Below are 6642 nucleotides of genomic sequence, written 5' to 3' on the forward strand. Positions count from 1 at the left end.
GGGTAATCCCGCTAAAGCTAGCGGTAAATTAAATTAGTAGAAACCAATGTTAATAATTAAAATCTTTACGCCAATTGTTTCCCTAGCAACAGCGTCAGAAATGCTTATTGGTATTTATAAGTGCGAATTAGAAAATAAGAATTCTGCAAGTGTATAGAAATACCATTGTAGCACTTCACCTAGAGCATTCCAGGTATCGTATTTGTCCTCAAGGAAACAATGGAGTAAAGAGTATTGAATGAAGAAGCATCTACTAATTATCATACTAGCATAGCTAGAGCAAGGGTACATGTAATGATAAGAGTTATGATCTAATGGCACACAGAGGTAACAGTCATGAAGATAAGTTAACTAGATAACTTAGGAGAACAACAGGTGAGGTAAGTTCCTATGATATTCTACTATAAAGTTATGGAGATATGATGGATTATAAACTCATTATAGCAAATATTAACTCTACATGAATGCGTAAGGGACATCTCTCAGGAGGAGCATAAAAGAAATATAACTTCCTCCGTCGTGACACATGTCCTACTAGTCCTACAGACGGGAGGTGGACTACAGAGGATCAATGTGGCTGTCACTCACGCGATCTACCACCAATCCAAGATGTAGGGTGCAATCGCAGACACTACCATGTGTTAAGCACCACGCTTACACATGATCTGTTACTTAGCCCAGATCAAAAGCCAAGCGCTCTGTGATCCTATGGATGCATATAAAGATAACTCAACTACTCTAAGCACATAACCAAAGTAAACATAACCATGTAGATGAGAATATGGCATGTAATGATGACATCTCACAAGATATGAAAGTGAAGATACAATGGCCTTACCAAGCCTCCGAGACTAGATCCAGAACCTGAGCATGATCTCAACTCAACCCTAACTCCTCAGCTACTAATCTACTACATTGGAGAGCTCTAGACTTATCCCTCTTGGTGTGTTGATCTGAATGAATGGATGCCTTCTAGAGGGGGGTCAGGGGGTCCTTTTATAGGGGGCTCCTGGCTCCCTATGGGCCCTCCAATCAAACTGACCTTGATAAATGGTGGAGATTGATCCTCAAAGGCAGTGGAAGATAGCGGGAGCTAACAGGTGGACCTAGGGGGTCGGCCGACCCCTCTCTGGCCCCATCCTACATGGCTTCGCCTCATTTGTCTTTTAGGGTGGATTAAGGTGCAGTGGAGTCGGTTTCATGGCGAATGGATTTGATTTGCTTATCATAATGTGGCCCACTTGGTCTATTTTCTGGATAAATCCTCCCGCAATCATGAAATCACCAAAACTTGTGGAAATACTTAGTTTAAAACATTATATCTATGTTGGTGATTGATTTTAGGAGTAAACATATATCAAAATGATGGTTTATAGTTGACGCTATTGACCGTCAACAGCGGGTGACTCTCCAGACACCTAGATCAACCGCTTCTAGGTAGCAAGCCGTTCTAGCACTATAGTAGGGGAAATTAGTGTCGTTAAAGTGCAAAGGCCTAGAGGTATCCATCCTTCCCTCTCTAAATGGCGTTGGCTCAACGGCGGTGAAGCCAAAGGTCCAAATATGAGCTAACCAGCTTTAATACCACTTGTAAGGACCATGATGTCTAAGAGGGGGTGAATTAGGCTACTTAAAATCTCTACTTCTAACTATGGCCTCTAATTCCAACCTAAGCAAAACCTATGCAATAAATAAACTATCTAAATGTGCAACAATGGTTTTGCTAGGTGTGTTGCTATCTCTATCGCAAAAAAGTTATGCAACCTATATTCCAATCCTATCAAGTAGCCTATTAACTAAGCTAGGAAAGAAAAGCACACAACCAAGATAGCAAATATAAATGTAGGAGCTAAAGATGAGGTAGAGATGCAAACTCCCATCACTGACTCCGGTATTTTTATTGAGGTATCGAGAAGCGCGCAAGCTTCCCCTAGTCCTTGTTGGAGCCCCTCGCAAGGAAGCCCTTACAAGGGCCAAGCTCCCGGTCAGGTAACTCCATGGATAGCCTTGGGCCTTCCCCACGCGCAAGTGGGTCTCCAATGTGCCTTTCGGCAAGCCTCTCCTAGACCGCTCCCCACCGTCTTCACCATCAAGCTTCCAACTAAAATGTCGCAGGCCTTGTTCCCTCCGGTACACGGTGGCGGGCACACCACAAATGCGGTTTGTGTGGTCTCACAAGAGTACAAGCCCCTCCAATGTACAACAATGGTGCACGCAAGCACCAAGTGGTAAGAGGTATGCAAACCTCACTAACCACTAGTCCTAACACCTAGAGCAAGCGCATATGAGCTTGGTCTAACTAACCTAAGAGCTTCGCAAAGCATCTACGCTAATCACCTTGTGATCTTTAAGCCCTATGCATATGGAGAGCACTAGAATGGAGTATCACCTCACATGGTATTTTTCTCAGCTTCTCCACACCTCATTTGGCCGGTTTGGGGTCCTATTTATAGCCCCAATTAGAGATGTAGCCATTGGAGTCAAAAAGGACAAAACTGGCTACCGTCGGATCAGTTTCGTACGGTCCGACACCTTCGCAACGGCTCTAGGTCAGTTACTATCATACCCCATTTTAAAGACAAAACTGAATATAAAACCATATGTGTGCCCAGGAATTAATCACACACATATAGGGACAAATTATAAGAGAATACCAAATACAGTGCTTTATTACATAACGAGTATTAATCCATTACAATAAAATATCAAAGTCTCACAAGTTGAAATAATAAGATGTTCCACTGTCATTGGTGGTGGTGGTGGTGGATTGGGGTTGGGTTCAGGTGCACCAGCACTCCTGGTGTTCCTCCTGCTGGCCATCTGTTGTTCCAAAACACATAAGTGAATCTTAGAGGCATCGAACAAAAGATCACTGATATAAAAGGAATAGGTAACTCTGAATATTTTCTAGACGAGTAGCAATAACAGTAGCTCGGTAAAACAGTCATAACTCAAGCCATATATATATATATATATATATATATATATATATATATATATATATATATATATATATATATATATATATATATATATATATATCCAAATAAGGCGCTGTTTATATTGTTAGAAATCTTATGAAATAAGCTACAACTTTTATTTAAACCATGTTCTCTGATTCTGTCATTAGGTTAATCAAAAACATAACACAACCATAACTGTTCCACATTCCATACTGCGCAAAAACTTTAAATTGTGACGACTATATCTCCCAAACCAGGGCAGATAAAAAGGTGATTCCAGTGGCATTTGAAAGGTGCAGAAGTCTAGTTATCCTCATAAAAATTTCATAAACTTTGCTCGAACCAATATTGTGATATAACTAAAAGAACACAGACTGCTCCAGAAAGCAGCAAGCGACCGGATAAACCAACCCAACTATTTATTCATAAACTTAAACTTAAACATTCTTAGCTATGGAACTCGTGGACAGGCCCACAAAGTTCCAGCACTCATTACTTAAACATTCATAAGCATAAGGATAAATCAACTAAGCATACCAAAGTTCACACCACACGACAAGACTCAACTCGACTCAACTCGCTCTACTAGCGTTTTATTACATTAAGGGACTTCAACTCCTATGGTGCACGATTACAGGGAAGCTTCTCATAGACCTTGGGCATCTTGAGGCGCTCTCTATACTCATCTCCATAGTGGTTGGGTCCAGATCCTTAGGTTCCATCATAGCCCATCCAAGCTCACAATGATGGAAAGGAAGATACCGAAATTGATCCTTCTTCCTGGATCTCCAACGGTGAGCACGCAGCCCCATGTAAGCTTCAGTAGCTGCATCATCCATGCTTCCTTCCTCGATGGCATGTCTAGCCATGGACTTGTAGATAGTCTCCACTCAAAAACCTTTCATTTCATCGCTCTAGACAAAGATAGTCACTGTATCCTCCAGGGGGTGCTTGTCCACCGCTACATCCCAATCCTGATAGTAGGCCTGTAGCAACCCTACAAGTCTGGAGTGGGCGTAGGACACAGCATCTCCTAGCTTGACGTAGTCCTACTGATCCCTTCCCATGGGTGGCTCATCATCTGCGGGGGCATACTGCGTTTGTGCTGGGGCACCATGTCTAGGGGCATCAACTCTCTCCGGGGTGTCCTCCACTTCAGGATCATTACGGGGCTCCATGGGTGCATACACTAGGGCAGGGTTCACACCTTGCTAGCGAGCGGATGAGCGTGTGAGAGGCATCTATAGGAGCAAAGATGGAATTAGAATAGAGACAAATAATTTCTTAATAGAATAAAGTTGTGAAAAGCATATGTTAGCAAATAACAAGGTAAAGATTGAAAGCATGAAGTGAAAGCATCCTTAAGCGACCATTTCTATCTAGGCTTGCGTCCTACAGTCAACACCGCTCTAATACCAATTTGTCATACCCAATTTTAAAGACAAAACTGGATATAAAACCATATGTGTGCCCAGGAATCAATCACACACATATAGGGACAAATTATAAGAGAATACCAAATACGGTGCTTTATTACTTAACGAGTATTAATCCATTACAATAAAATATCAAAGTCTCACAAGCGGAAATAATAAGATAACTGCTATGGCGCCTCCATAGCCACAGGGATGGTCGACTGGTTGATCGCAAGACTAGTAATCCTCAGGAAAATCATCATATCCATCGTTACCATCTGTTACCCATCTGGGATTTTTATCCAAGTAATGAAAATAAACAAGTGTAAGTACATCTCGTACTTAACAATTATAACATGGGGTTCATGATGCTCCAAAGGGTAGACACTGGTTTAACTGCAATTAGCTTTTATTGGGTCACAATTTTATGCATTTGAATAGCAACAAGTTTCTCATAATCCCGGATAAACACATGATCAGGTAAACATGAATAATAGATAGCATAAACAAGTAATTATCAGTGATCATCTATTCCATAAGGGTCCAAGGCTGCTCGTATCGGTGAGCATAGCTGTTATAGCAGTTTTACACTGTGCAGAGGTTGTATATCTTTACCCGTGAGTCGTGTTGCCCATATGCCTGGGTTAATTACACCCACAACATTTCCAAGGTGAGCAAGCAGGGTACACTATGAAGTATTTCAAAGGTTCGTCTAACAAGTTAGGGCCACTAGGTTTTTGTGCCCTGTGAATGTTGAGCTCCCCTTTCGAGTGGCACAATGACGTGCAACCTATACACAAACGGACAGAGGCTGCACTATACCCAAACCGGAACACACCCCTCTTGTGCCATAAAGGTAACCTTTGACAAGCTAGAAAAGGTCCTCATACTTGACTCAAGCCAGAACCATGTAGCCCTCATGGTTGAACTGTAAGTCCCGGATGATCGCTTACAGATAAGTCCTTAAGGAGTGGAATCTAGAGCATCACAAAAACTATGCTCCAGCCCCCTAGTTCCTTGTTGCTAAAAAGTCCTATTTTATTGCTTATTGCATAATCCATTAATTAAGTTACAAGATCATGGTATTGAATTTGAGCACTAGAATCATACTACCCAATGCATAATCCCATAGGTATCAAGGTACAAGTCCAAATGCTAGGAAATCCTTAGTGATAACAAGGTAGACACATGCATATGATTAAAAGTGATTAAGGTGAATAGGACAACAAGGAAGATCCCATGCTATACTTGCTTTGCTCATAGTGCTCCTGCTGGTCCTGCTCGTCAAAGTACTGGTCTTGCTCAACGTTATCCTGCTCACCGTCTATACTCGATCATCAACATCATCATACAGCAACACACAATCATTCAGAGCCAATCATACAAAGCAAACAAAAGAGCTATGATTAGAATAGTACACCAATTAGTGGAAAAACAAGTTGAAAAGTTTATAAAACGAAGCTAGAACAGAGAAGATATGATTTAAACAAGATTTCCTTTAGTAAAATAATAGATTAAAACTAATCTCAAATTTCAAAAGTTGAAAACATGTTTAACAAGTGTATTAACATGTAGATTACTTCGCTACGAACCTAACGCAACTCAAATGGATCGAATCGGAGTTAGAACGGAAAAGATATGGCTTAAACAAGGTTGGGTGGCAAATTTGTAATTAAACCAAACTAGTTTACGCTTTTAAAACAGGAAAACGTATTTCAGAATTCAGCTAGGTTGCTTTACGTTTTCAGAAAGAGAAAACGTATTCTGGGTAGGCGCTAAGGACTGCGAGTTGTATATTTATGAACCCGAGGGGCTCTTATGCAAAATAGCCTAGTGAAGGGGTATGGTTAACTCTAAGCTGTTGGATCTGGATTGGATGATCTAGATTAGATCAGGAAGGGAGAGAGAGGGAGGGAATGGCTGGAACAGTGCAGCGCCATGGCCGGCGGTGGGGAGACCTCGCCAGTGAATGGGAATACGGCCCTAGAGGCCTTGGTTTAGGTCGGGGATGGCACTGGGAGCAAGAGGAGGAGATGGCGAACTTGTCTGTGGTACCGGCTGAGATTGGGATGAGACGAAGACGGCGGCGTGCGCGATCTTGCGGCTCGAGGGGTCCGGCGATGCTCTGGCGAGCGTGAATAGAGGGATAGGGAGTAACAAGGAGGGTACAACTAGTACCTATGGCTTCCGTACCACGACGCAGAGCACGGCGAATTGCCCAGGGCGATGGCAAAGTGATAGAGGCGCGACACGACTGTTGCTGT

Source organism: Miscanthus floridulus, chromosome 15 (genome assembly GCF_019320115.1).
Source record: "Miscanthus floridulus cultivar M001 chromosome 15, ASM1932011v1, whole genome shotgun sequence".
Taxonomy (NCBI): domain Eukaryota; kingdom Viridiplantae; phylum Streptophyta; class Magnoliopsida; order Poales; family Poaceae; genus Miscanthus; species Miscanthus floridulus.